The 7,565-nt window shown below is 31.5% G+C and overlaps 1 long non-coding RNA gene across 1 annotated transcript; it reads right to left on the minus strand.

Moving 5' to 3' along the window:
* Nucleotides 1-1,517: 1,517 nt before the first annotated feature.
* On the minus strand, nt 1,518-5,323 carry LOC139497959 (uncharacterized). The gene is made up of 3 exons (XR_011657774.1): nt 5,164-5,323; nt 3,229-3,317; nt 1,518-2,789 (listed from the first exon to the last, which is right to left on the minus strand). It is a non-coding gene; the product is annotated as an uncharacterized lncRNA (long non-coding RNA).
* Between the last annotated feature and the right edge of the window lie 2,242 nt (nt 5,324-7,565).

The following is a 7,565-nucleotide window of genomic DNA, read 5'->3' on the forward strand; positions in this document are numbered from 1 at the left end:
TATACATATATACACATTCATGAATCTACAATCTGTCGATACCTGTCACTTGGCATTGCACAAGGTCATGTTTTCTCAGACTGTTTCTGACGTCTTTACACTAAATCCATTGGATGTTGGATTTGTACGGATTGATAGTTTAGTCTTAGATGCATGATTATTTTATTAGTTGTTAGTGGCTTTGAACTAGCTTTCAGATAAATGCGAGTACTCTCATATCTGTTTCTAGTGTCTTTTTATTGTCGGGATGTACAAGTTCCCGTCCACGTCCACTTGTAATTTTGTCCATCTGATAAGTTAAGCCTTTTTCAACTGATTTGTATAGTTCGTTCTTATGCTGTACTGTTATAGCAATGTCCCAAATTATGGGGGAGGGGGGGATCCCACTAACATGTTTAACCCCGCCACATTATTTATGTATGTGCCTGTCCCAAGTCAGGAGCCTGTAATTCAGTGGTTGTCGTTTGTTTAAGTGTTAAATATTTGTTTTTCGTTCATTTTTTTATACAAATGAGGCCGTTAGTTTTCTCGTTTGAATTGTTTTACATTGTCATATCGGGGCCTTTTATAGCGGACTATGCGGTATTGGCTTTGCTCATTGTTGAAGGCCGTACGGTGACCTATAGTTGTTAATGTCTGTGTCATTTTGGTCTGTTGTGGACAGTTGTCTCATTGGCAATCATACCACATCTTCTTTCTTTTTTTATATCAGAAGGGTCTAGATAAGGTTACCAGTACAGAGAATAATGAGTACAACGTACAAAACAAAGAACAAGAGTGAACGAAGAGAGAAAATGGGACAAAGTATAAAGAATAAAGTTATACGGTGTTCAAATAAAAAAATATATACAAAATTGGGCAACATAAACATAGAAACAAGGAACATTTTCTTAAACATTATAGTTCTGAATGATGAATCCAATGTGTCTTTATATTGTAAAATAAATGATGCTTTAAGACAGTCATGTCCTTTTTTGACGATTTAAAAACTCAATACAAATATTTTTTCTGATCATAAAAACTGAACTATTTCCTTAATTCGAACCACTAGTCAGCAATCTGTGAAATATTAAGGCTCCTTTATTAAACAGTCTATGGAACTAAGGACAGGGGGCACTTGAGGTCACATGTTGTGCAATGTGTTTAAGGTTTTGTTTTGTTTTTATGTAAATGTCATTATTATATTGTTGTTAATAGTACAAGTAATTGTCTTTGACCCTTCCATGGGTGTAATTTGTGCTAAAAGATTATTTATTATTCAAGAAATGAGCTGCGTCGGATAGAAAACGACCTTATGCAAATGAATATCAATACATGTATCTGCTAACTTATTTCGGGTTGACAATGGACAAACTCTCTATAACTGAGAGCAGAATAAAAAAGGAAAAAACCAATTTTCCTCTTTTTTCACTCTAATTTCTGACAAGTGCAATTAGAGGCTAAATTTCGACCAGAACGTAATAAATTTATTCTATAACCCATGTATTTGAGAAAAAAATCATGAAAAACAAAGACAATTCTGTTATATTAGTATTTATTTGTTACATTTCAAAATAAATTTATACTGAATTCTACACTTAGCTGTCCATTTTTAGTCAACTCTCTGTAAAGGATGCAACATAGAATAAATTTATTCTAAATGCATGGTGCTTACTGTATATGATCATGTATAAAATAAATTTATTATATAGAGCCATAATATCTATTATTAGTTCGAGAAAATCATAGAATAAATTTATTCTTCATTCAATGTCATTTATGATTATGATAATATTTATCTGTATGGTGAGGCTGAGACACAGAATAAATTTATTCTACATTCAATGCGATTTCGGATTATAATAATATATAAAATAAATTTATTTTGAAGTAAAGTTATCTGTATGGTGAGGCTCTGACACAGAATAAATTTATTCTTGTTTCAATGCGATTTCGGATTATAATAAAATATAAAATAAATTTATTTTGAAGTAAAGTTATCTGTATGGTGAGGCTGAGACACAGAATAAATTTATTCTACATTCAATGCGATTTCGGATTATAATAATATATAAAATAAATTTATTTTGAAGTAAAATTATCTGTATGGTGAGGCTCTGACACAGAATAAATTTATTCTTGTTTCAATGCGATTTCGGATTATAATAAAATATAAAATAAATTTATTTTGAAGTAAAGTTATCTGTATGGTGAGGCTGAGACACAGAATAAATTTATTCTGGTTATAAAAATACATAAAATTTGTTTAGGAAAAAATACACTGATCTGTATGATTTGTTTAGGCTACATAGAATAATTTTATTTTAAACCAGCGGTGTTTTTGATAATATTTGATATGTTCACATAATTTTACCTTGAAAATACATTTAGGTCAGAAAAAAATGTGTTCCTATATAATTTTCTATCTTTCATGTCTATTTACATGTAAGATTCATAAAAATGTATTTTATTTGAAGTTGCGATGTGACTGTTTATAAACCCAACTTAAGACAATGCATATATCTGCTATCAACAATGCAAACGGACACTCCCTTGACCCTTGAAATATGAAAACATCAATTTCTTCAGCTGATTTTGTTATGTGGGACTGAATAGAAATACATGTACTGTGCAGCAATTTAAAAAAAACAAAATATCAATATATAAATGTAAAATAAACAGATAAGAAATAGTAAAAGTTCAACAGGTTTTTCTTAAATTGAAAATATATCTGTTTTTTAAAACATGTCTCTCTCTGTAGATGCATGTGCTAAAAATTGTCTTTTTTCTTGCTTCTGGATAAGCCTGATCTGAAAGAAATAACGACAAATTCAAAACAATTTCAAATATTTTTAGTAACCATACCAAAATGTATAATCTTTGATAAAGAAATCGTCTGTCTTTCTTTTAATCTTACTTATGATGTCCATTTTGCTTATATAATATTATTCACTCTCTTTATTGTAATTAATAATAGTCTTCCTCTGTGTTGAAGTCCGTACTTTGACCTATAATGATTTACTTTTTTAAATTGTGACTTGGAAGGAGAGTTGTCTCATTGGCACCTATACCACATCTTATATCTATTGCCTCTGGATAAAGCAAGATAAAGATGGCTATGCTATGCACTTGAACAGTAATTATTGAATTTTAATTTATACAATAAATGGATTAACTTACAGTAACTAATTAAACTTTTACAATTTAAAAGTCGACAATCTATCAAATTAAAACCTCATTATTACATACCTAATCTTCATCTTCAGAGACATTGAATAAATCAGGACTGAATAACAATCTAGTCTTTTTTGCTGGTGTTTCATAACATTTTTCTCACTCTACAAGAAATATTTGAAGTTTAAAATGCAGGAACACTTACTCTGTTATTGTTTTTCTTCAGGCATATTTCTTTATTTTTATCAGGATTGGCATGTATCATTCCCAACTTCCTGAATATGCATGTAATATTTGCCATTGGACATTCAGCCAGTCATGATCAATCAATCAATCAATCATAGAGTCTTAAAACAGATGAGTGGTTCATGCCTAGGAGACAGCGAACTGAATACACAAATAACAATTAAAATCAGGTTTCATTAAGTCTTAAACAAAACACAGGACTGGTGTTAACAATACTTTTACCTATCCCAATTAACATACCAGAAAACAAGTAAGACATGTTCCAAAAGGAACAGCAGCTTCCTCAAGTAAAAATGTGAGTAATGTACCCAACACATTCTCCCTTCAACAAAATATTCATTTTCATCTCAAAACGTTAAAGATGCGCGTTCAGCACTCTGATACAAAAATATACTGAAATTTAGGTACATGTACTTTAGTCAACACTTTACACATTTTATTACCAAAATATGAGTGCAAATGTCTCGCCTTTGTCTTACTTATCATTGAAATCATATTGAAAGTCTTTAGTACAATTATCAGGTATACTTAACGTTATCAATGCACAACAACAATGTATGACACAACTAAAAATTGTCCAATGAACCATAAAAACGAAGTCGAAGTCAATTGAGACCTGTCAGACCATGGAAGTATTATACTTCCAACCATGGAAGTATTATACTTCCATGGTCAGACGGACATTTCCAGCTGACAATGATTCCATGCATGATACACCCTATATAGTGGTCCTACTGCTTAAAGTATCTGAGAAATAGACCAAACCACAAACACTATACATTGAACCATGAAATTGAGGCCAAAGTCAGACGGAACCTGTCGGGTGGATATGTACACCTTACAATCATTTTAACAATCCATGATACACCAAATATAGATGACTTACTAGTTATAGTATCTAGATACGGTCTTGCTTAAGTTACTTTATTTTTGATAACTGATCCATGGAATAAGGTCGAGGTCAGGTTAATCCTACATGTACCAAACAAAGTTATCATATTACTCATAATAAGTGAGTTTTTCATTTAACAAAACAAAATGTATCAAGCAGTTACTGAACCATGAAAATGAGGTTGCCGGGACAATGACATATGACAGACGGAAATTTCGTAACATAAGGTATGAAGCATTTAGATTGTCTAACTTATAAAATATAATGCTTCAAACAAATAGTGTACACCATCGTCGCTGCCGTTGCTTGGTTGCAATACCTACCATGCCATGTCTCGCATACAGGCGAAAAAAATCACTGCACAACAGACATCAACGTTTCATATAAACCTCTGAAGAAAGAGATACCTTTCTGAGAAAAAATTTTTCCTGAAAGGACCCTTTAATTTGTATTCATGCTGGACTATATTTCTTCCAGAGTTTAATCGTTAATACACATGATATATATGCTACACTTTTACTATTTTATATAATATTTATGAAAAATTTACTGTTGTTAAAGTGTTTACATTTCCCTTGAGATAAAATGTATATTATTTACCATTTAAAATTCCTTGCAGTCAGAATTAATACATTTTTTAAAATTATTCGAAAATGCCTGCCCATAACAAGTATTAATTTGATGACCATTCGGGCATTCATTTGAGAAGAAAGATTCGACTGAGGTGTGTTTTTTCAGGGAGGTTCTTTTAGTTCGAAAAGGACATCTGTGGTCTACTAAAACAGTGCATAGTTATGAAAATTTGTCAACAGAAGGCATGAAAGGCTTATAATATCTATGTTAATATATAAATACATAAAAAAGATACTTACAGACTTCTGTTGTCTATCCTGATATGTTCCTGGTGCAGTTTCAACCACGACAAATACAATACACAAACGGACATTGAATCGTCGCTCCTAATCTTTGAATAACATTCGAAACAGACCTTTCCTCCATGTACTAACTCGAATAATTCAGCGCCCCCTATCCACTACTTTTCTCGAGGAAATGGTCCATGGAGTGATCGAAGTGATCGTTATATAAAGACTGGATTATTCGGGTTATCTATGTACTGACAAATATATTAAGATAGAGTCAAATGCACACGCTGTGAATTTATTATGTAATTTCCGTCGTTTGTTTGTCATTATCTATCGTGCGAAATTTTACATTCGGATGTTTATAATTTATTAGGTTTATATGATCACGATGGCCACAGTATGTGGTCATTAAAATATGATATGGGTAATTAGCATATGATAACAAATCGTGTTTGAAGAAAGAATCGTAAGATTTTATATTACAATTATCTTTTTCGTTTAGTTCTTAAAATTTAAAATCATTTACGTTATTAAAAAAAATCGAAGTTTTGAATATACCAATATTTTTTTTTTGTATAGGAACATTTATTCCATAGAAAAACAAAAGAATATTGGGTATCAATCCGTGACACAAAATGAATATAAGCACATTATAAAACACATACACAAAATAAGCAAAGGAACGCGCTTTAATTGCTCAAAGTCACATTAAACCTTTAACATGCAACAAAAAGGATCTCACCACACTGCAAATGTAAGACGACCACTAGCAACAGCCAGAGCGAAATAGTTTGCAAAAACAATTTGAATAGACTTCGTAAGATGTTACACCACCATTTTGGGCACGTTCAAAAAGGAAAGAAGAACGTATTTAAAACAAAGTAGTTCTTACGTATTTAAATCAAACTTTATTATATGCAGAATAATTTTTTGTAAGTTATATAGATATCAAATGAAAGGGTAAGGACTGCTGATCCTTGTAGAACACACACATTTGACAGATGAATACAAACAATACAAATAGTTATGAACTAATTCTATAAAATTGAGGGCGTATGTTGCCTGTTACTCAGATATGAAGTACCTAGTTTGGTGTATCCAAAGTTATAATATAATTAGTACAGTCTGATGTGTAAATAATGGTATACTTATCCCCCATATATATATTTGCATGCTGTTTTTTTTTGTGTTGACGTCCGAAATACTGCACTGTAGATTTACAGTTAGGGGTTTTTTGCTTGTGAGAGAAACATGTTTAACCCCGCCACATTATTTATGTATGTGTCTGTCCCAAGTCAGGAGCCTGTAATTCAGTGGTTGTCGTTTGTTTATGTGTTACATATTTGTTTTTCGTTCATTTTTTTTTGCATAAATAAGGCTGTTAGTTTTCTCGTTTAAATTGTTTTACATTGTCTTACCGGGGCCTATTATAGCTGACTGTGCGGTGTGGGCTTTGCTCATTGTTGAAGGCCGTACGGTGACCTATAGTTGTTGATGTCTGTGTCAATTTTGGTCTTTTGTGGATAGTTGTATCATTGGCAATCAAACCACATCTTCTTTTTTATATTAGCTTATTGTTCCTGCTTTCCGTAAAAAAAAAAATGGCTTTTCCATGATATTATATGTTTCATTGCTCCTACCAAACAAATAATGAAGGTTAAGAAAATATTCTTTTATATGTAGTGAAAGCATTTGAAGACTGGTACGATTGAAGTTAGAATAATGTGTCTTGGTAGAGTGGCATGTCTTCTTACAAAGTAATTTGTATCTTCTAAAAAAACTCGTCAAAAAATCTGACGCATTTTGTCTAGTACAAAACGTGTAAATAACATAAAGCATGTTGTCATTCTGGGTGTATGTATGTAAAAGCTACCACTGGACATCAGACATCGTTATTATCGTCATCCTCATCATTCTTTATATAAATAATGACCGGAGTATCTTATGGTAAAAAGGGACATAAAAAGTGGTTAAAACTTTGCTCCATCATGGTTATCAATCTGAATAAATATAATTCTCTAATTTCGTTATCCTCTTATAAAATACAAGCACTATCATGGTTCTGGAATGATTTATCCGGGTTATTGTTTCATATGTAAATTTTGAAATAATAAATGGCGAATTAACTAAAAAAAATATAAACTATGAAAGAACGAAGCACTTACTTCAAAGTTGATTAAACCCGCGGGGATTTCAAGAAAGCTTTTTACACAAGACAAAGTCAATGAAGAGATTTCATTACTAACCTATCTACTGGATTTATTGTTATTTTGTTCAAGTCCTGAATATGCACGTAATTTTAGCCACACCACGTTCAGCAAACTTAAAAATCGTCTCCTTAATTTTTTTTATCTGAAAACGATGAAAGCTCATTTAGTCGAGGGTTTCGTTGTATAATTAATCAAGCCCCC

This window comes from Mytilus edulis, chromosome 12, assembly GCF_963676685.1.
Source record: "Mytilus edulis chromosome 12, xbMytEdul2.2, whole genome shotgun sequence".
In the NCBI taxonomy this organism is placed as follows: Eukaryota; Metazoa; Mollusca; class Bivalvia; order Mytilida; family Mytilidae; genus Mytilus; species Mytilus edulis.